Here is a 22,774-nt window from a genome sequence, read left to right as displayed (position 1 = left end):
CAAATAGCACCTTAATCTTTACATAACGGCACCCTTTAGAGCATTGTTATTGGATTATGCATTTGTAAATGACAATTTTGATGGATGAATTTGAATTTTAACTATTTCATTTACATAAGTCTTCACATTAGAATAGCTATTTTTTTTATTATATAACAATAAAATAATATAAGATGAATTTGACGCTATTTACTTATTATATAGTAATAAATAATTAATCAATTAAAAAATATTTAATTTTTTTAATTATTAATTTATTTAATTTTAAGAATGCAGATAGATAAAGAAACCTTGAGCAAAACATTCACCGTAAAATAAAAGCAGAGTATAGCCTAAAAAGAAAATGTAATGCTACCATAGAAGCTCACTCTACTACCAAGCTCGGAACCACACATTTTGAAGGCATTGGAGATACCGACCTCTTTCCCCTTGCCTCTAGTGATGGGTCTCTCTCCACTACAACCACGTTCTTCTTCCCTTTTGATACTGATCTTTTAGCACTTGCAGTAGACGAGAACCTTTGAGGCCTATCCGAAGTCTTTGGTTCATCATAATTCCCCACATTTTCAAAAAGTACATTATCTCGAGATGGTAGAGCCTGCCTTGATCTGCCCTTTTCAGCCTTCGACTCAAGCTTCAATGATTCCTTATTTTCGCTTCGAGCTTCCTCTAACTTCTTGCTGGACAAATAAACGGCGGACGTAGAAGGGAATTGGAGCTTCATGCTTTCAGCCTTACTCAAGTTGAGGGAATCAAAGAGTTAGATGTAGAAGCCATGGTTGGGCCAGAGGCCAGAACCAGGTAGAGGTGTAACCGGTCTGGTTCGGTTCAATTTTGGATAAAATTTAAGACTGAACCAGAATGCACTGGTTTTACATTTTTCAAAACTGATTATACACCGATTATCCTCCTCAACCAGTACTCCAATTTTACTGATTTTCGGTCCAGTTTTTCGATTTTAATATATTATATAATATACTATAATATAGTATATAATACTATAGTGATAATATATTGTAGTATATTATAATATATATTATAATTGTATTATCGACTATAATGATATATTATAGTATATTATAATATATAGTGATATAGCATTAGTATAACTATTAATACAATAAACAAAATGATATAAGATTTTAAAATTTAATATTATATTAATTAGTAATCTATCATATAATACAAAACTATTTTATATATAGCTATATATTATATATAAATATTATATACAATACAAAAAATTAATATATATATATATACATATAAACCAGTCCAGTCCGGTTCAGTTTTAGAAAAAGAAAAATCGGAACCAAAACGATTTTGACTGGTTTTAAGACATATAAAACCGGTACTGGACCGAACCAAATTTGGGATTGGATCGATCCCATCGGTTTGGCCCAGTCCAGTCTAGTTTACCCCTTTGTTTTACACCCTTAGAACCAAGGAGATGAAGGAAGAAGATAGATGAAAATTGGAAAAAGAAATCGAGAGAAATAAAATTGTCATCAGTTGTTCTGAAAATATCCATATGAGAGAGGGAAAGTTAAAAAAAATAATAAAATAAGCATTTGCTAGACGTACAATGATGATCAAATTTGCTTTTATTTTTGCATTTACTATAACTGAAAGTTAAAAAGTTTAGTTATAGATAATCTGATGTAGGTCGTTTTTATATTTAATAGTTAAAAAGTAGGCTAATTTTTGGATATGGATAAGTCAGTGAGGATGCTCTTAGAGTATTAGTAGTGACTTTAACAAACTTTAGTTAAAATTTAATTAGAAAATTCACTTTTATAAATTTTAGCTAATCACTTTTTACAACATCAAATAATAGGCTCAATAAATCTTTCACTATTCTATTAAAATATTGATTTTGAAATTTTTATTATTTTAATTCTAATTGTAATTTGAATATGATTATATTAAATATTATGATTGCATTAAAGTTTATTGTTGTATTAAAATTTATGGTACTTGTTTGTAATAAATCTTAGTAAACATATAAGCTAAAAATTTGTGTGCAAAGTAGGTTGCGATGCAATGAGTTATATGTCGCTGAAAAAACTGAAAATAATATCATCAACGTGTGGTCCAGTGAATTATAAAAATAAGCATTAGTTCATTAATATGAACCTCATTTAAGTGCTTTAAAGTTCAAAGTGAGGGAGATGAAAGGCAGAGAACATTGAGTTTTTCTTCGGCTATTTCTTCTTGTGTGGGAGAGAATGAGGCAGCGAGAAGTGAATATTTTAATCCAAAAATAATATTTGGCCAGCCTTTTTTACTCAATAAATTTGGCCAGCCATATAGTTGATAGTTAAATTTACTATTCATTTGTTGAGCCTATTGTTGCACTTTATTTTACACTTTTAACTATTTTTTGACTAAAATTTAACTTTGTTAAGCCCACTGTTAGTGCTCTTAGTTATTGGCCATTTACCATCAAGTATGATATGGATCTTGATCATTTACATTTGACCTACGCTTATGAGATTATGAAAAGGTAAGTAATAGAAATTAATTATAGTATAGTAATAGAAATTAGTATATACCCTTAATTGAAAATTTTGATATTGTATATTGTATAGAAAAATGCTAGAGGCAAGCCCTAGAGCACAACCAGCATGCAAATGCTGATGTGGTGGACCACATCATTTAATAAAACAACTATGTTTCAGCTACATTTTTTGTAGGAACAAAATGGTGTGTTTCATTTCCCTCTCCCTCTCCATTTGATGATTTCATAACTCCTAAGGCTTGTTTTGATTAGGCTACACAACGTTTTATAAATGATTCTACTTATGGGAACACGTTTTATGGCTGCAAAGAAAATAGAAAAGGAAACATTCACTGAAAAAAGTGTCTCAAGAGGAGAGAGAAGGATTGTACAGAAAGAAATGTTCTTAAAAATGATTCTAGGGATGAAGTTGAATAAGTTTGTGATGATTGCTCAGTACGATTTGGGTTGGAACTGGAGTCGATTAGTTCAAGTGGGCAATTGTCAACGAGCAGTCCCATGATTGATTATAAGGTTTTGGCTGATAAAACTATAGGTGAAGAATTGGAAACTAAAGCCCTTTTGACCAATAATGGTGAAAAAGTAAAAAGTGTTCAAGAAATTTCAATTTATGACAATATTGAGGAAGTTTCCGACAGTGAAACTAGACTCTTAGGGACCAAAGGAATAGGTGCCATTCATCCATCACAAGGTTTTGATAAATAATATATAGAATTCGCATACCATGTGTAAAATTTAATTAGCTTGGAAGAAAGAGCTTTGTTTGGGAGAGAGTCTGGAAAGGTCAAGAACAAAAATGAAGATGAAGGTTTAGTTCGAGAGGAGTTACAACTCGAAAATATTTTGGAAAAATCTGAAGGAACCGAATTGCAGAAGGAACCATCCAAATCAAGTTGTGATTACCAAAGCGACTCGGATTTCCAATGGGAGGAGGACGAGGATGTATTAGAATAGCTGAATATGGAACTGAGAGCATTAGCGGTGGCCTAGTTAGAGTTTGGCTAAAATTTAACTAGAAAATTCATTTTTACAAATTTAACTAACCACTTTTCAACAACATCAAATAATCAACTTTCCAAATCTATCAATGTTTTATTAAAATATTGATTTTGACCTTTTCATTTATTTTAATTCTAATTATAATTTCAATATTTATTCATTATTAAAAATTTATACATTAATTTTTTAACGTTTATATTATTCCGACGGATATAATTTTCTAGTACAAACAAACTATTATAAAACAATATTTGGCATCATAAATATTAAAAAATTATAATTTAATAATATTTAATTTAATTTTTAACTTTTATCTCATTTCATCTCTTTTTATTTATTCATGCAAAGCTATTGAAATTAGATTTTAAAAAAAAATTGGCATCAACTAATCATAATATTGCAGAATTAGAACTTGAAGCACTCCAACAAGATGATGCCACATCATGGAAATGACTGACTGATGAAGATTGGTCGCATTTTTTGGTTGAGTTTGGGATTTGGGCGCTTCATGCTTTTTAGAATACGAGTAATTTTCTAGAGTTCTGGAGCTTGCGCCAAACAAATAGCAGGCGGAGAGATGAATTTTTCATGCCTAAAATAATAGGAAAATTCTTCTTGTTATTCTCAACATACCACACTTATTTTTTTTCATTTTTCTATAATAAATATGTAGTGTATAGATGATAATTAGTTTAATTAGAATAAAATGAAATAAAAAATAAAAAATAATATTTTAATATATAAAGTGTGTTGTGTGGGATGATGTATAACATTCCTCAAAATAATATTTGACCAGTAATTCAGGCTAGCCAGTAAAAATTATAAAAGTTAAAAATATTGTAGATATGTTGAGTCAATTGCAGTGAGTTTTTATGCAATCTAGCTAAATTTTGACCAAAATATTGCTAAGTTGATTCTACTACTTGTGCTATGAATCAAATAACTGGGGAACTTCATACTATTTTAGAAGAAGAAGAGGGGCCAGAGTCTACAACCAATGTCGAAGGTCTAAAGCCTCTTAAGATTGATGAAAAGTTCAAGTTAAAAGATCAAATGGAGGAGACCCAAAAGGTTTACAAGAGCAATTCAAACAAAATTTGAAAATTGGGTTTGGGAGAAATTGTCGAAATGGGTTTAGGAGTAACCTGTTAATCATAAAATCTAGCGTTTTTCTTCATTTTTAGATGAAATCTAATAAATGATTTTTTTTTTTTTTGGGAGAAATGATTTTCGGAGGAAGGCCGATTTGTGGTTTCATCTTGTTCTAACTACATAAATAGGGCTAATTTACAAAGAAACACATCATTTCGAATGTCTACTTTTCACCTTTATGTTTTTTATTTTTGTTTTTTAATCTTATAGAAGCTATGTCACGTCCGCTGATTACATGCCACATGTGTAGTGGCATTTGTACTTAGCGAATTGTATTGTATAAGTTACACAACGTTCTTAGTTTTTTCCATGAGGTTGAGTGGTGGAAACAAGTACAGGTTAAGTGGGAAAAAAACTTTTTCCACCAATTTCTGTGGTGGCTCGTTGGTGGCATATAATTCATGACGAATAATAATTTACCCACCAGATTTTTGTTTCATGGAAAAAGCTATCTTTTTGCCACGAAATATAACTCTGGCAATAAATATTTTTCATCGTGGCAAATTATGTTGCCAACCATTCCGTTGTGGTGACAAATAGAGCATTATGGGTGAACCAAATAGTGGGTAAAAAGCTATAAGCCATGACATGTGTTGTCACAATATTCGTGGCGTATATTTTATTCCCACTACGTATGTCTTCACAAGAGTTTGGTTTGGGCGGTATAATTTTTGTGGCAATTATTCTTTACTATCTATGAGTTCCATCACAAAAGCAAATTTCCCACTAGCTTCTATAATTGGAAATGAATATTTCCATACCGATGGAATCGTAGCAAAAAAGTGTTTTCCATGTACTATGTTCGTGGCAAAAGAAATATTCATACCTCTTAAGTTTGTGATAATAGGCTTTATGTAATGCTCATTTGCCATTGCAATTTTGCATTTCCCACAAATCCATTCTGTATACCTACATGTTTTTGCCATGAAATGCATTTCTGGAAATAACTTTTTTGGCATAACCTTGTGGAAATAACCTGTTTTGTTACCAAACTAAACACAATTTAACTCACATATTATCACCAATTTTAACTAGTAGAAATACGTGCTGTAAAACTCACTATTACCCCCCAACAACCAATCCAATTATATTGGCTCAAGATACCACATACAAATATAACCAAAATCCACTTCCACATGCTCCTGTCAATATATCTGATATAACCATGAAATCATTCATATATACCTAAACATCCAACATTCATCAAGACAGAATCATATATACATCCAACAACATTCATTCAAACACCATATATACAAATCTGCCAACATTCAGCATAACCAATTTGTTTGAGGCCATGAAACCTACAACTAGAATGTTTGTAACTCAATTCCAAGTAGATAAGAGAATTATAAATTCTTGCTCTAACAGCATCTACAATGGGTTATCAGGACATATACATAGATTTTACATGGCATTAATGTGATGTCTTTCTGCTATGTACATGTGCTTCCAACATTCAGACTTCAGCCTCTTGCTCCACAAATCATGCTACTAAATCATTCATGAAATTGTCAACAACAACCTGTGTCAAACTAAGATACTTAATTGGTGAATTACATGACATGGGGTATGAACCTTCTATAGTAATTCTGGTTCCATTCCTTGTACATTAATCCATATTAATTAACTTTTGCCAATATAGCATATAAAGATTGTGACTAGTAAAATAATTACAATTATGTTATGAATTTGGAAAATGCCAATATGTTTAGTTGATATTCCTATTCAAATTGTAAGGCCACTATATATTTTTTCTACCATTACCAGTATCTGTTTGCAAGATACTGCAGTTGCTAATTATTTGATAATGGTTTGCTATAGTTGAAACTATGCTATAGCAGAATATCAGTCTTCAGTATATCCCAAAATAGAGCAGCCCTTATCTGAATTCAATTATACAACTATTAGAAGAAAACACACAATTTTTCCTTTCTGTTAAGACTTCCCATCTACCATAGCTCATGGAGATTTTATATAAGAGTATCAACTGTAAGGATAAATTGGCAACCAAATTTCAGCACTTGGAGCTGATGCACAAAATTTCAAGAGCAACATTTAGGAATTACTATCTGCCTATTGATATTTTCCCCACAACCCAACATAAAAAATCTAATCAACCATCCCCACCCACAGGTTTTCTTCTGAGTTATAAAGTTGAGTAGACTTTGTGTGTATCATTTTTAAGCTACTCATGCTCCAAACAGCAAATACACTACCATTTTATGAATAACCATATCTTGCAAACACTTACTAGAATTATGTTACAAAACTACTAATGTGTCATGTACACTTTTTTAATATTCAACCAAGCATAACATAGAGCAAAATCAGTAATTTTTTATACATCTGGTACTGACCAAGCACCATGAGTAGTTTTCATCTTTTTTATTGCATATCCAAAGTAAACGAAGTGGATTTTACCTACTTTTAACTACTTAGTGTGTAGTTTATCTTAGCATTGAAACTAACCAAACTCCATAACTTATTACATGCCTGCAACATATTGATTCCCACCATCAAGACAGTAGGGTTATTTTTCATAAATCTGGAATTTTGCCTTGAAAACTTGATAAGCAGTAGCTGCAAGTATTAAATAATTACTACTTACAGAAGAAAATACAGCCAACTAAATACCTATTACTTGAAAATCCTGCTGGCATCTCCACTAACTCAAAAACTTCATAAGATGATCCATATGGCTGAGCTGATATGCAAACTGTGAACCTGTAAACAAAGAGATTTGCATATCAGTATTCTCACTTAGTTTTGCATCCTTATGAAAATCACAAAAATTAGTATTAATATTTTTACAATGTCTGTTTCAAAAATTACCCTTTCATAATTACCACAAGCTACCAACAACTCAAAAAGTCAACCTTGCATCTTTCCTTTGAATACCAGTTTTTTAAATATCCACCCTAACTATAATTTAATAGTAACTAAACCCTTACTTGAGGGATATAAGTCAATGGTCATTGGATTGTTACATAAGTTTTAAACAATCCACAAAAACTAATCCCCACAAAAAAGATACCCTTAGGGCTGTAAATGAACCAGTCTGTTCGATAACTCGCTCGATTAAACTCGAATCGAATTCGACTCGTGAAAAAAAAAAGCTCATTCATCAGAGCAGATACTCGCTCGATTTGTAAATGACACGTACTCGACAAAACTCGACTCGACTAAGGCTCGTTTAGGCTCTCTCGTTTATGCTCGAGTTGACTCGTTAGCTCAACTCGATTAAAACTCATTCATATATTGGTATATGAACAGGGATGTAAAATTGGTATATGTCTTAGACTTTCGAGCATGATAACTTTTGTGATGCACTGTGCACAATGAATATCATAATTTGGTTTATAATCGGCAAATAGTTTGCCATAAATGGTTAATGGAATTTTTATGCAGTTGCATAATCCTACATCAAGTAAAATAGGGTTTTGGCCTGAAACAATTTTAAGCCCATGTAACATGCACTAGGTATAATTTAATATGAAAGCTAAGCTAAACTTGGAAGATCAATGCTGCGCATGTGATGACCCGCTTTTGAGTGTATTTTCACTGAAGGGTTGTTTTTATTTTAATTAATATATCAGTTTATTTATTTTAATTTATTGCATTTTAAAAACTTGTTTTTATTTGTTTGATGTTGTGTTTTATTTCCTTTTAGTCGTTTATGGTTTTTAATCTCGTTTCGACGGTTTTGTTTTATTTTCCCGGAGTGAGGATTGGACCTCTTTTCTTTCTTACATCTTTTTTCTTTTTTCCTTTTTCCTTTTTCTCTTTTTTTTTTTTTTTCTTCTTCTTTCTTTTTCTTTTTTCTTTTCTTCTTCCTTTTCTTTTTCTTCTTCCCCGTGCGTCCCGCGCGACTCTCTCTCTCTACCCTTTTTCCGTCCGTTTTCTCTCTCCGCCCAGAACCACCGCCTCCGGCCGCCGTGCGGCACACTGCCCATACCGTTCGAACCCCCTCCCTCCGGCGCACCTCCCCACCAAATCCCAACCCCATCCAGCCAGCCGTTTGGCCGGAAAACACCATCAAAGCCCCACGATTTTTGGCTCAATCCGCCGCCGTCGCTCCATCTCCGGCCACCATTTCTTCACCACTTCATCACCGGTCCCTTGTCGTCCTAACCCACCTATTTTCGGCCTCCAATAGTCACCGGAACAGCTCCCACGAGCTAGCTTTCCTTTTTGGGAAATCCGGCCTCTCTCCGCCGTTTCTGCCGCTACCCACGGCCAACCACCACTTCCAATAGCTTCATAATCATCCCTAGACCATTCCCTATCAATCCCAAGCCCTGGTTTGTCCCCGTTCAAAAGTGGGTATTTTACAACCCACGGCCACAGTGAATTTTCACTGTAACGTTGTTTTTTCTCCGCCGTTTGCAACGCCGAGTGTTTTCTAAAAATACCATATAGCGCTGTAAGTATTTTCCAAACCCTATTTTCAGATTTAAATATATATTGCTCATTCAATTATTTTATCTGTTGGTTGGTTGATTCTGGACTGAGTCCGAGGAGTTCAGGGGTCGGATGGATGGAGGACTGAGTTGCTTGTTTATTTGATTTATGTTGATGGTTTATTTTTGTGCATTGATATGGCATTACATGGTGCATGCACCTGTGTTTTTGTTTAAGTGTGAAAAGCCTGTGTTTTGGTGTAAGTGGTCTTACGGGTGCGTGTGTATCACGACCCCAAGCCGGGATGGGGTATTATCTCGGTGGAGCTCCTCTGGTCACTCGGGAATGGAATAAACTGAGTGATGTCCCCTGGGTTGTCGCTAGGCGACGACGGGAGCGGGGGCTAGGGGTTGCTTGGCTACGAACGCGCCAGGCGCGGAATCGGGCATCGCTCTACGCACCGACTCCGTGGCCCTTCGCTGGTGAGGGCTAGAGGATGCTTGGCTACGAACACGCGGGGCGTGGAACTGGGCATCGCTCGTTAGGTGTCACATGCCTGGTGGTACTCTGCGGTGTGGCACTGGAGCCAGGGTGTGCAGATGACCCCTAGGGGAGGTCATGGTGCATACGGATAATATAGTTTTTGTTTTGAGATGAATAGAAGCCAAATGTGATTTTTGGTGTGCGTGTGGAAAATTATGTTTTATGGGTTTGCGCATTGGTATCACTTCATGCATTTTGTTTGAGTTCTATATGCTTTTATCTGATGGTATTTGGATTTTACTTACCTACGGTACCATTTTTGGTTCCGTAGATTTTGGTGCAGGATTTGAGGATGAGGAGGAGGAGGCTAAGCCCGAGGATGCGGCTCCGCCGGGTTGCTGATGTTATGCTTTATAGTTTGGTTTAAAACTATATTTGTATTTTGTAATATTTTATTTATGTATGTTTTAAACAGCTTGTATTATATTAAGAAAAATTCTGGCACTTAGTTATATGACTTTCGTTATCCGCTGCGTATTTCTTTGTGCACATATGTTGCTTTTGCACACACTTGGCACCCGTCGTTCGGGTTGTCACCATCCGGACGTTGACCCGGGTTGTCACCATCCGGATGTCTCGATTTCCCCGTGTCCGTGCATGGGGATTTGGAGGCGTCACAGGTGGTATCAGAGCGGTTTGGCTCTGGGTAAAACCACATGTCCCGTAGGTAGTACCAGAATGTTTTTAAAGTTGTGTTCTAAAAATTATGTTAAGTACAGTTATTTTATTTGTTTTATTTGTTTGAGCTTGTTTGCCTATTTTTATTTATTTGGTTATGTTTTTGCATGCTGGTTTCTTTTGTTTCTTGCTGTGTGGAGTTGGTTTTGTTTTTGTTGGTGTTATGATGGTTTTATTTGTTTTCTTAAAGGAGGGTCAAGAGTTGTATTGTGGCAGGAAAAATGGGGAGACCAAGGAAATCTACTCAGGAGCCACGGGACAATACCTCAAGGGATGACTCCATAGCCGAAGCAATACGGCAGATGACGGAGTTTATGCAACAGAATGTTAGGCCACAACAGACAGGGTCCTGGCCACAACAAGGACCTTGGCCACAACAAGGGGTCTCTGGTCACAACAAGGAGGGCCTTGTCCACAGCAAGGAGGATTTTGGCCACAACTAGGAGGTCCTTGGCCACATCAGGGAGGGCCTTGGATGTACCCAGGAGGGTCCAGTAGCATGGTGCAAGCCGGATGCACCTATGAGCGCTTCCTGGCGCATAGGACTCCACACTTCATTGGAGAAGAGGATCCACTTCAAGCTGAAAAATGGATCAAAGATCTGGAAAGAACATTTGAGGTGTGTGGTTGCACCGAGGCGCAACAAGTACTCTACGCCAGCTATCTCTTGCAAGGCACTACGTCTGATTGGTGGGATACCAAGAGGGTAATGCTGGAATCAGAATTGGGGTCTTTCGCTGCTGTGACCTGGCAGTGCTTCAAGAAGGAGTTTAATGACCGCTTCTTTCCCGCATCGGTAAGGAAGCAAAAGGTAAGAGAGTTCTCAAATTTGGTCCAAGGGGTCGCGACAGTGGAACAGTACGCCTGGAGATTCATAGAACTTGGGCGATTTGCTCCTCACCTTATCGCCACAGAGGAGATGCAAGCTGATCGTTTTCAGGAGGGACTACGCCATGACATACGCCGTATGGTGGTCAGCCATCGGATATCCACTTTTCAGGAATTAGTGGATGTGGCCACCCTTGTGGAGTGGGAAAATAATCTGAGTGTGGGCTCCCCTCCAGGCCATAAGAGGCGGAGTTTTTCTGGTGAAGGAAGCAGCTTGGGTTCACCCCAGAAATTTGTTCAGCGGACCGGAACTCGACCTCAAACGTCCCCAGGTGTTCGTATGGGAGGACGGGTACCAATTTGTGGAGCATATAATAGAGCTCATGAGGGCGAGTGTCAGCTGAGTAGTGGACCCCAGTGTTACCGGTGCGGCCAAGTGGGACATATTGCTCGGGGATTGCCCTGTCAGAGTTCAAGGAAGCCGTGGAGGTAGACACGGTGGAATAACCAACCCGAGACAAGCAGTGCAAGCCTGGGTTTATGCTGTCACACCCGGAGAGGTGGATGATGAGGCGCCAGCGACTCATGATGCTGGAGTAATTACAGATATGGATTAATTTAATTCTAAGTTAGATTTAATTTTTTTGGTGTATTTGGTTTCTTCTTTGTTTTTTTGGATTTCATGGGTTGATATGTTTGGTTCAGGAAGAGTCCGTTTGTATGAGTTTTATGCTTGTACTTTGTTTGATTCCGGTGCGTCGCAGTCATTTGTATCTTCCACGTTTGCGCGGGTGTGTAATTTGGTCACGGAACCGTTGCCGAAGTCTATGGTAGTGGCCCTACCCGATGGTGAAATGGTGTGGTGTTCCAAGGTTGCTTTGGGATGCCCGTTAAATTTTGAGGGAAGGTTCTTTGATGCTGATTTGGTGGTGTTTAAGCTGTTGGGTTTTGATATCATCCTCGGGATGGATTGGCTATACCGATATTCTGCGAGTATTAATTGCAGAAGTCGGATAATTAGCTTTCAACTTCCAGATGGTGATTGTCTAGAATTTGCGGGGAGTAAATTGAAAGAAAAGCCGGTAATTATATCGGCGATTCAAGCAAGAAGAGAGATTGCATGGGGAGCGGATGCATTCTTGGTTCAAATGGTGTCCACGCCGTCTGAGAAAAAGTCTTTGGCAGACATTCCAGTTGTGGAAGAATTCCCCGATGTGTTTGTGGATGACTTGCCCGGACTACCCCCTGTGCGGGAAATGGAATTTGTTATAGACTTGGAACCTGGAGCGGCTCCTGTGCATAAAGCTCCTTATCGCATGGCACCGGCTGAATTAAAGGAGTTGAAGACTCAGTTGCAAGAGTTGGTAGAGAAGGGATTTATTCAGCCTAGTACTTCACCGTGGGGTGCACCAGTTTTGTTTGTTAAAAAGAAAGATGGAACTCTCCGTATGTGCATAGATTATCGGGAATTGAATAAGGTGACCATCAAAAATAAATATCCTCTCCCGCGGATAGATGATTTATTTGATCAGCTTCAAGGAGCAGCCGTGTTCTCTAAAATTGATTTGAGGTCGGGATACTACCAACTGAGGATCAGAGACAAGGATGTGCCTAAAACTGCCTTCAGGTCGAGGTATGGGCATTATGAATTTAAGGTGATGTCGTTTGGGTTAGCTAATGGCCCTGCTGCTTTCATGGATTTAATGAATCGAGTATTTCGACCTTATCTAGATTCCTTTGTGGTAGTATTCATTGATGATATTCTGATTTATTTCCGAGATGTTGAAGAGCACGTATATCATCTTTGTCTGGTACTTGGGAAATTGAAAGAACACCAATTGTACGCCAAGCTCAGCAAGTGTGAATTCTGGTTGGAAGAAGTTAAATTTATTGGGCATGTAATTTCCCGAGACAGAGTGGCTGTTGATCCTAGTAAGGTAGAAGTCATTTTGTCATGGCAGCGCCCGACTACAGTGCGCGAGATCCGGAGTTTCTTGGGGCTCGCCGGGTACTACCGAAGATTTGTAGAGGGTTTTGCTCGCCTATCCGGACCTCTCACAACTTTGACTCGGAAGAATATAGAATTTGTTTGGTCAGATAAATGTGAGAGAAGCTTCCAAGAATTAAAGAACAGGTTGATGACGGCACCAGTGTTAGCGCTCCCAGAACCGCATAAGCCTTTCGTAGTCTTCAGTGATGCGTCTAAGTTTGGTTTGGGTTGTGTCCTTATGCAGGAAGGACAGGTTGTAGCCTATGCATCTCGTCAGCTAAAGGACCATGAGAAGAATTATCCGACGCACGATTTAGAGTTGGCTGCGATTGTTTTTGCTCTCAAGATCTGGCGGCACTTCTTGTATGGGGAAGCTTGCGAGGTATTTACTGATCACAAGAGCTTGAAGCATTTTTTTTCCCAAAAAAATCTGAACATGAGGCAGAGGCGATGGCTTGAGCTAATCAGTGACTATCAGTGTGAGATCAAGTACCTTCCGGGGAAGGCTAATATAGTTGCTGATGCTTTGAGCCGAAAGTCGCACTTGGAAGATGAAGCCGAGCCGTTAGAATTAGATTCGTTGCTTTGTGGGATGAGAAGGCTCCTTATTGAGAGTTCGCAGCAAGAAGAGATTTTATCTTCAGTTCTTGATATTCGGGTAACTGATTTTGAAGAATTGAAGACTCTTCAAAGGAAGGATCCGAAGCTGCTGAATATCAGAAAAAGAGTCAGAAAATCTCGAGGGCCGTTGCATTATAGCATGGATAACGATGGGATACTTCGGTTCCGAGATCGCAAAGTGGTCCCTAAAGATTCAGAATTCAAGGAGCGGATCATGGCGGAAGCTCATGTGGCCCCTTATTCAGTTCATCCCAGCAGTACAAAGATGTATCGGGACTTGAAGAAAAATTACTGGTGGCTGGAATGAAGAAGGATATTGCCTTATATGTTGAGAAATGCCACACATGCCGTCAAGTGAAGGCCGAGCATTAGAGACCTGCAGGTATGCTCCAACCCCTCCCTATTCCTGAGTGGAAATAGGATGACATCACGATGGACTTTGTAGTGGGTTTGCCGAGAACGCCTAGTGGGAAAAATTCTGTTTGGGTGATTGTTGACCGGTTAACGAAAAGTGCTCATTTCCTACCTGTTAATAACACCGACTCTTTAAGTAAGTTGACCCGCTTGTATGTCAAGGAGATAGTGCGGCTGCACGGCATACCAAAGAGTATAGTGTCGGATCGAGACCCGAGGTTCACGTCGCAATTCTGGAAGAGTTTGTAGGCAGCTTTGGGTACTAAGTTGAAGTTCAGTACTGCATATCACCCGCAGACAGACGGCCAATCAGAGCGCACAATTCAGACCCTTGAAGACATGTTGCGAGCATGTGTCATGGAATTTCAAGGGAGTTGGAAAAACCATTTGCCGCTCATCGAGTTTGCATATAATAATAGCTTCTATGCGACCATTCAGATGGCTCCCTATGAAGCTCTTTATGGGAGAAAGTGCAGGTCGCCCTTGTGTTGGGATGAAGTCGGGGAGAGTAGGATAATTGGATCCGAAATAATTCAAGAGATGCAAAGCCAAGTCCGGATCATCAGAGATAAAATGGCGGCAGCTCAGAGTCGCCAAAAAAGTTACGCTGATACCAGGAGGAAAGAGTTATCTTTTGAAGTTGGTGATTGGGTTTACCTTAAAGTCTCTCCCATGAGAGGTGTTAAGCGTTTTGGTAAGAATAGGAAGCTAGATCCGAGGTATGTCGGCCCTTTTCAGATTCTGGAGAAGGTAGGGTCCGTCGCCTATAGAGTTGCTTTGCCAGAATATTTTGGGGATATTCATGATGTCTTCCACGTATCATCCCTGAAGAAGAGCTTTGGACAGCAAGAGCCACGCTTCGTCGACCCAGCGGGTATTCAGTTGCAACCATATCTCACTTATGAAGTTGTTTCGTCGCAGATCATGGATTGGAAGGAGCAACAGTTGAGGTCCAAGATGATACCTTTGGTTAAGGTGGCTTGGGGAGATCCGTTAGCACAAAACTTCTCTTGGGAGCGAGTAGCGGACATGAGGGAGCAGTACCCATACTTGTTTGAGTAATGAAGGTACGTATCTTAATCTTGGTCACAGGTGGTTTAGGTGTTTTTATGTGGCTTCTTTAAGTTGGTGGTTGATCTTGCAAATTTTGAGGACGAAATTTGTTTTTAAGGAGGGGAGGATGTGATGACCCGCTTTTGAGTGTATTTTCACTGAATGGTTGTTTTTATTTTAATTAATATATTAGTTTATTTATTTTAATTTATTGCGTTTTAAAAACTTGTTTTTATTTGTTTGATGTTGTGTTTTATTTTCTTTTAGTCGTTTACGATTTTTAATCTCGTTTCGACGGTTTTGTTTTGTTTTCCCGGAATGAGGATTGGACCTCTTTTCTTTCTTACATCTTTTTTCTTTCTTCCTTTTTCCTTTTTCTCTTTTTTTTTTTCTTTTTTCTTCTTTCTTTTTCTTTTTTCTTTTCTTCTTCCTTTTCTTTTTCTTCTTCCCCGTGCGTCCCGCGCGACTCTCTCTCTCTACCCTTTTTCCGCCCAGAACCACTGCCGCCGGCCGCCGTGCGGCACACCGCCCATACCATTCGAACCCCCTCCCTCCGGCGCACCTCCCCACCAAATCCCAGCCCCATCCAGCCAGCCGTTTGGCCGGAAAACACCATCAAAGCCCCACGGTTTTTGGCTTGATCCGCCGCCGTCGCTCCACCTCCGGCCACTATTTCTTCACCACTTTATCACCGGTCCATTGCCGTCTTAACCCACCTATTTTCGGCCTCCAATAGTCACTGGAACAGCTCCCACGAGCTAGCTTTCCTTTTTGAAAAATCCGGCCTCTCTCCGCCGTTTCTGCCGCTACCCACGGCCAACCACCACTTCCAATAGCTTCATAATCATCCCTAAACCATTCCCTATCAATCCCAAGCCCTGGTTTGTCCCCGTTCAAAAGTGGGTATTTTACAACCCACAGCCACAGTGAATTTTCACTGTAACGTTGCTTTTTCTCCGCCGTTTGCAACGCCGAGTGTTTTCTAAAAATACCATATAGCGTTGTAAGTATTTTCCAAACACTATTTTCAGATTTAAATATATATTGCTCATTTAATTATTTTATCTGTTGGTTGGTTGATTCCGGACTGAGTCCGAGGAGTTCAGGGGTCGGATGGATGGAGGACGGAGTTGCTTGTTTATTTGATTTATGTTGATGGTTTATTTTTGTGCATTGATATGGCATTACATGGTGCATGCACGTGTGTTTTTGTTTAAGTGTGAAAAGCCTGTGTTTTGGCGTAAGTGGTCTTACGGGTGCGTGTGTATCACGACCCCAAGCCGGGATGGGGTATTATCTCGGTGGAGCTCCTCTGGTCACTCGGGAGCGGAATAAACTGAGTGATGTCCCCTGGGTTGTCGCTAGGCGACGACGGGAGTGGGGCTAGGGGTTGCTTGGCTACGAACGCGCCGGGCGCAGATCCAGGCATCGCTCTACGCACCGACTCTGTGGCCCTTCGCTGGTGAGGGCTAGAGGATGCTTGGCTACGAACACGCGAGGCGTGGAACTGGGCATCGCTCGTTAGGTGTCACATGCCTGGTGGTACTCTGCGGTGTGGCACTGGAGTCAGGGTGTGCGGATGACCCCTAGGGGAGGTCATGGTGCATACGGATAATATAGTTTTTGTTTTGAGATGAATAGAGGCCAAATGTGATTTTTGGCGTGCGTGTGGAAAATTATGTTTTATGGGTTTGCGCATTGGTATCACTTCATGCATTTTGTTTGAGTTCTATATGCTTTTATCTGGTGGTGTTTGGATTTTACTTACTTGCGGTACCATTTTTGGTTCTGTAGATTTTGGTGCAGGATTTGAGGATGAGGAGGAGGAGGCTAAGCCCGAGGATGCGGCTCTGCCGGGTTGCTGATGTTATGCTTTATAGTTTGGTTTAAAACTATATTAGTGTTTTGTAATATTTTATTTATGTATGTTTTAAACAGCTTGTATTATATTAAGAAAAATTCTGGTACTTAGTTATATGACTTTCGTTATCCGCTGCGTGTTTCTTTGTGCACATATGTTGCTTTTGCACACACTTGGCACCCGTCGTTAGGATGGTGACCCGGGTTGTCACCATCCGGACGTCTCGATTTCCCCGTGTCCGTGCGTGGGGATTTGGGGGCGTCACAGTGCATTTGTTCAGAATTCAGTAACCTTTTACCATTAGATGGATCCACTTAAGTCTACTGTGATATCTTCTGATATCACAGCAAGACAAAAATTAGGAAGCTAATTTTTGAAGATTGTGAATGATACCATACCTATACAAAAAACATTAATTTGTTAATGGTTTCTACCATTTTGTTACCACAGGTTTTTTTCTCCATCCAACTTCAGGTTCATCTTCTAAATACTCCTGTTTGAATCAAGAAAACCCTGTTTGAAAACAAACTAGGCCTACAGCTAAGACAGGTAGCTGTGTGGTAACTAGAATTGCACATGCTCGTTTGAAGACTAAGCAGCTCTAATTCTTTCATTCTAGACATCCAACAAAAATCCTCCTTTGACTCATAATTGTTTAAACTTCATGACTCTCTTGTCAAGGAGAATGAGAAGATAAAAACATGGGGTGTGAAGCTTTGTATAAAATGCTAGTGTTTTTGTACATTAAATTCTCAGTATACAAACATGTTTGTATACTAGAAGAATTGTAATATCAGTTATATTAATGTGTGATCACCTTATTTTCCAACCCTTTACCAAGAATTTTTAGTAATATGGCCACTAACTTCTACCAAATTATTAGACGTAAAATTTGCTTTAAACTATCAAACTTTTTAGCATATTCACACCAGATTGTTCCACTTCATAATTTGAGATAGTTTGGAAGAATTTTTAGAGAAAGTGGTAAAAATAGTGGTGAGCACAAAATTATCTACCTTCCAAATCAAGCTGACCAGATAAGGATCTAAAGGGCTTATTGTCTAAAATAATTTGAAGTTTGACATTTTTACAAGTAGTAAGCTGAATTAATCATTGGTAAGGGCTATCTAAACTTGTACATGAATATCAGAACCAAGCACAGCATAAGAAAGCTAATCTTATTACATGCATAATGTCTTATTCAATGAAAGATAACCAAAAGACAAAACTTCATCACAAACTGTACAAAGATGCTTGAAAGAATATATATTTTTATGATCTTCATGGTAAAAACATAAGAACAACTCTGATGATAAAACAAACACAGAGTTCAACATTAAGCCCCATGGCTTTGACATTAAAGAACTGCATGAGATAAGAGCATATGTTTCATAGCTCAAACAGAGATAAGATCCCTAGCTCAAGTTAAACAAGAAATGTATCCTAAATTCCTCCTCAATATGAAAGAGATACTAACCTACAAGAAAGACTGCTACAATTCATGTAAGGTATCTCCCAAGTAACTCATGAATTATTTTATTCTATAAGTTGATTCCAATATCAACATTTCTAGAATCAAGAGCATATAACTATTTGTATTGGATCTTAAAAATATAAAAATTTCTGTGTTCATAACCTAAACGAGATAGAAGGCACAAAAAGCTTCCATTCATACACCATAAATCACCAATCCATTTGTACATAGTCAAGAAATGAAGTAACTGATACCTTAAATGAATCTCATAAAACTTAAAGACATAAAACCTAAAGATTCATAAAACTTAAGGTTTACAATTAAAACTTAAAGTCCCAATGATTGCCGATATATGATGTGCAAACTATACGTTCACATGGGCTCTGTTCCACAAGACAATAAGGTCTTGGGGCATTGGAAAATAAATGACTAATTAAATCTTGGACATAAATATGCTATTTATTATGCATTTTAGTTTGCACTCTCAAATCTATGGCCTGGAGAATTTTCCAAACCAACTTCACATAATTAGTTTGTCATAAACTGGGGGATTCAAATGTACCGGCAAATGAAGGCGAACCAATTGATCCTAGGAAACATGGGGTTAATACCTTTGGAATACTCATCACCACCCAATAACTGTTCTTAACATTCTTAGATAATGGAAGTTTTTGGTTCGTAGCCATTTAATTCTTATCAAAACTCATGATTTTCTTTTCTCCTATTTAGCAACCTAGATAGGTTTTATCTCTTGTATATCTTCTTTTGTACTTGGGTTATGCCTATTCTTATTATTTCCTATCGTTTACTTATATCTTCTCAAAACAAAATCTTAAAACTAACACAGGGTGGTCAGTTTAACATTCCACAAAGTATACCCACATAACTGTATACATATATTCATAACAAAGCACAAGTCCCACAAAAGATTAATCATACGAGTATTTACAAGAATAGATAATGTTTTGGTTGTTTGGAAATTATGGGTCAAGGAAATGTTAGTTTAGGTCGTAGGAAAGCAAGCGATAGTGATGTGTGGCTATTAAGAGTATCTGGAAAATCCTTTAAAAAAATAAAAAAAAGAGTACATGGGAACCAAGTATAGATGATGTTTTGATTGTTTGATAAAAAGTCCCAAATAAATTCATGCCTCATGATCAACAGAACATATAAACCCTAAAACAAAATTATTAAATCACAATAAAATTGTAAACCCAAAAACAAAATTATTAAAACACAATAAACCTGAAATCATATTTATTAAACACTCCAAAATTAAAAAAATATAAACCCTAAATCAGTTTTCGAAATCTGTAAAAGCCCCTAAATCCCAAATATATAAATTCAATAAAAAAAAAAAACCTAAATGGAATGAAGCAATTAGCAATGAATTGAAACATTGTACTGATTTGTGAAGTAAATGTAACATTTTGAAAATTAAAAATTATAGATCTATTCACATACCGATTAGCTCACTGAGAGAGGAGAATAATATATATAGCCTCAGGGACACCTAAAGTGGAGGAGAATGAGACGGTGTCGACGGAAAAGAGTTGTTGAGTTGTGAGTGAGGGGCTTGGTGTGAGAGAAGGATGCAGGGTCTGGGAGAGAGGAAGGCAGCGCAGAGATGAAAGATAGTGTGTAGCAAGAGAGAGGGAAGGGAATAGGAGAAAATCACGTATCTCCTTTTCATTCTCACGGCCAAAATGCTGCCGTTTAGGTAGCCTACGCCCATAGGTTTTAATTTTTGGACTGAAGTGTTAATTAAATGCCATTTAGCTCTTCCAATAAAACCCCACCCACGTAATGCATTGGAGACCACCGTATTTATTGCTCTTGAATTCAAAATATGACATAAACTGATTACGTACAAGATTTGGCTTCATTTCACTTAGATTTTGTTTTAGTTGCCAATCTATTTTTACGAGAATGACACTTAACTTTTATGACAATTAAAATATATTAGTAAGTATTGATTTATGATTAGATTATTACAGTAAATTGCAAAGGATTTGATTTAAACATTCTGCTACTTATTGTAATAGATTTAAATCAAATATAACTACTCACTAAGTTATAATACGAAAATAAGATATATTAAGAATATTTAAATAATATTATTATTAGTTCTATATAAAAAACTCAAAATTGTTAAATTCTTTCCTACAATATACAATATTATTGTAAAGTTAAACTAATTGTCATATTTTCCATCTATACACTGTGTTTTTTAGATATGCATTTGAATTTTAAGATATATACACTGTGTTTTCTATCTATACACGGTCTGTGTGGATTATAGGCTTGTGACGATAAAATGAGAGGCAAAATAGAAAATAGAAATTTAGATTTTTTTGCCACGAATAACATTCGTGGGAACTACTTATTTAGTAGTGGGTAAAAGCATATAAGCCACGTTGATGAGGGTACAAATTAAATAATTTTTTACGGCGACTTTATTCCGTGGTAAAAAGACAGTTTAACTCGTCACAAAAATTATTTTCCCTATGCTGCCCATATTTATTATTCAGGAAACAAATTGGTCACAAATACTATAGACGTGGTAGGAAAAAATCTTTTACCATCAAACATTATCCACCACAACAATTTCATAGAAAAATGCCTATATTTATTCTCTCCAATAATTTTGGTGGCAAAAGGTTATTTTTTCCCACGAAATTATGCTGCGGAAAAAAAATTGGTGGCAAAAGTCACCATTTGTTGTAGTGAACTATAGTACAAATTATACTACAATAGAAGCGTAGTATTAAGTTGATACATAGTACTTAAAAAAAATTAAAATGTATTATAAAATCAAGTAATATATATATATCATGAAATCAATTAAATTGATAGTTAAATCATGGCTATAATATGACAACATGAATGAAGTAGTAAGCTTATAAGCTATAATGATATAATCCAAGATCTTTGAAATTAGATATTGACAAAAGGTAGAAATCTAGTTCAGAGTAATGATAGTCATCACCTTTTTATTCATCATACTCTCATAATCTTATAATGTTAAATTATTAAAAAAAATATTAATTTTGTTTCACTTGTCTATCAATTATTTGATACCACATCAAGTGACGTTAAGAAAACGATGATTAAAAGATTATGAATAGCATTTCTCTAAAATATATCAATAATGTCACGATATAACATTGTAATTATTAATAGTTACTCTTAGGTTATAAACTAATACATATATTGTGTTAAGAGACAACTAAATATATCCTGATAAAACCATTAATAATTACTCAATGAAATACACTAGGTCTCATAAAATTAACACTTGCCATATAAGACCTTTACAAGTTAATATGTTACGACTGAATATATGTATAAGTTAAGACTTATATTACAATTATACCCCATTATTATAATTTCAAGCCTATAGTTGGGGGGCGCACTCGCGCGCGCGCGCACACACACACATATATATATAATAAGAGTATATTTCTAATCTATTTTATATAGCGTATATCAAATAAATTTAGAGGTCAGAGGTGGAGCGAAGGTCAAATGCAGATAATTAGTTGTTGAAGTCGGTTAATTTTGAGAAGAGGCCAACTATTCTATCATGCAACAGAAAATAAAAAGAAATTAAAAATTCATAAAAATATAATTATATGTAGAATTAAATCTTGATAATTTGGTATATACATGCAGAAATAAAATCTTAAAAACACAACTTAATATATGTTTAAGATTTTTGAACTCGGACTACCTTGGCCTAAACTCCACAAGCTATCTCACAAATGGATGCCAAGTGGTGTCCTTTGGCCTTAGCCAAGTTTCCCTAGCTCTTTCTTCCCCATCATTGCCTTTTCTTGGTACTCACCATAATTCCTCATGCATGGGTGCCAAGTGGCATAGCCGCATTTCTCTTTTCCTTATTCTCTCATCATTGCCTCCCTTGGAAACTTAGCAGTCACATCAATTCTCAATGCATGAGCGCCATGTGGCATAACTGAATTCCTCTCTTTCTTACTCCCTTATCATTGCCTCTCTTGACAACCTTAGTGTCACATGAATATTCAATATATGGGCACCAAGTGACATGGCCAAATTCCTCTCTTCTGTACTCCCTCATCATTACCTCTTTTGGAAATATAAGAGTCACAGAACTCTAATGGTGTATGAAGGATAAGTGGCTACCTTGTGGCAAAAAGGTGGCTAGTGTGTGGTTGGTGTGGCTTGCTTTTCCCACAAGTTTTGCACTCAATCATT

General features: G+C 37.2%; 1 long non-coding RNA gene across 1 annotated transcript; it reads right to left on the bottom strand.

Moving 5' to 3' along the window:
- Positions 1–7,097: 7,097 nt before the first annotated feature.
- Positions 7,098–20,331, bottom strand: LOC122308330. The gene is made up of 2 exons (XR_006241990.1): positions 20,003–20,331; positions 7,098–7,399 (listed from the first exon to the last, which is right to left on the bottom strand). It is a non-coding gene; the product is annotated as an uncharacterized LOC122308330 (long non-coding RNA).
- Positions 20,332–22,774: the final 2,443 nt, after the last annotated feature.

The sequence above is a fragment of the Carya illinoinensis genome, chromosome 4 (assembly GCF_018687715.1).
Source record: "Carya illinoinensis cultivar Pawnee chromosome 4, C.illinoinensisPawnee_v1, whole genome shotgun sequence".
NCBI lineage: Eukaryota > Viridiplantae > Streptophyta > Magnoliopsida > Fagales > Juglandaceae > Carya > Carya illinoinensis.
The sequence above is the reverse complement of the archived record's forward strand: the minus strand, read 5'-3'. Positions and strand labels throughout refer to the sequence as shown.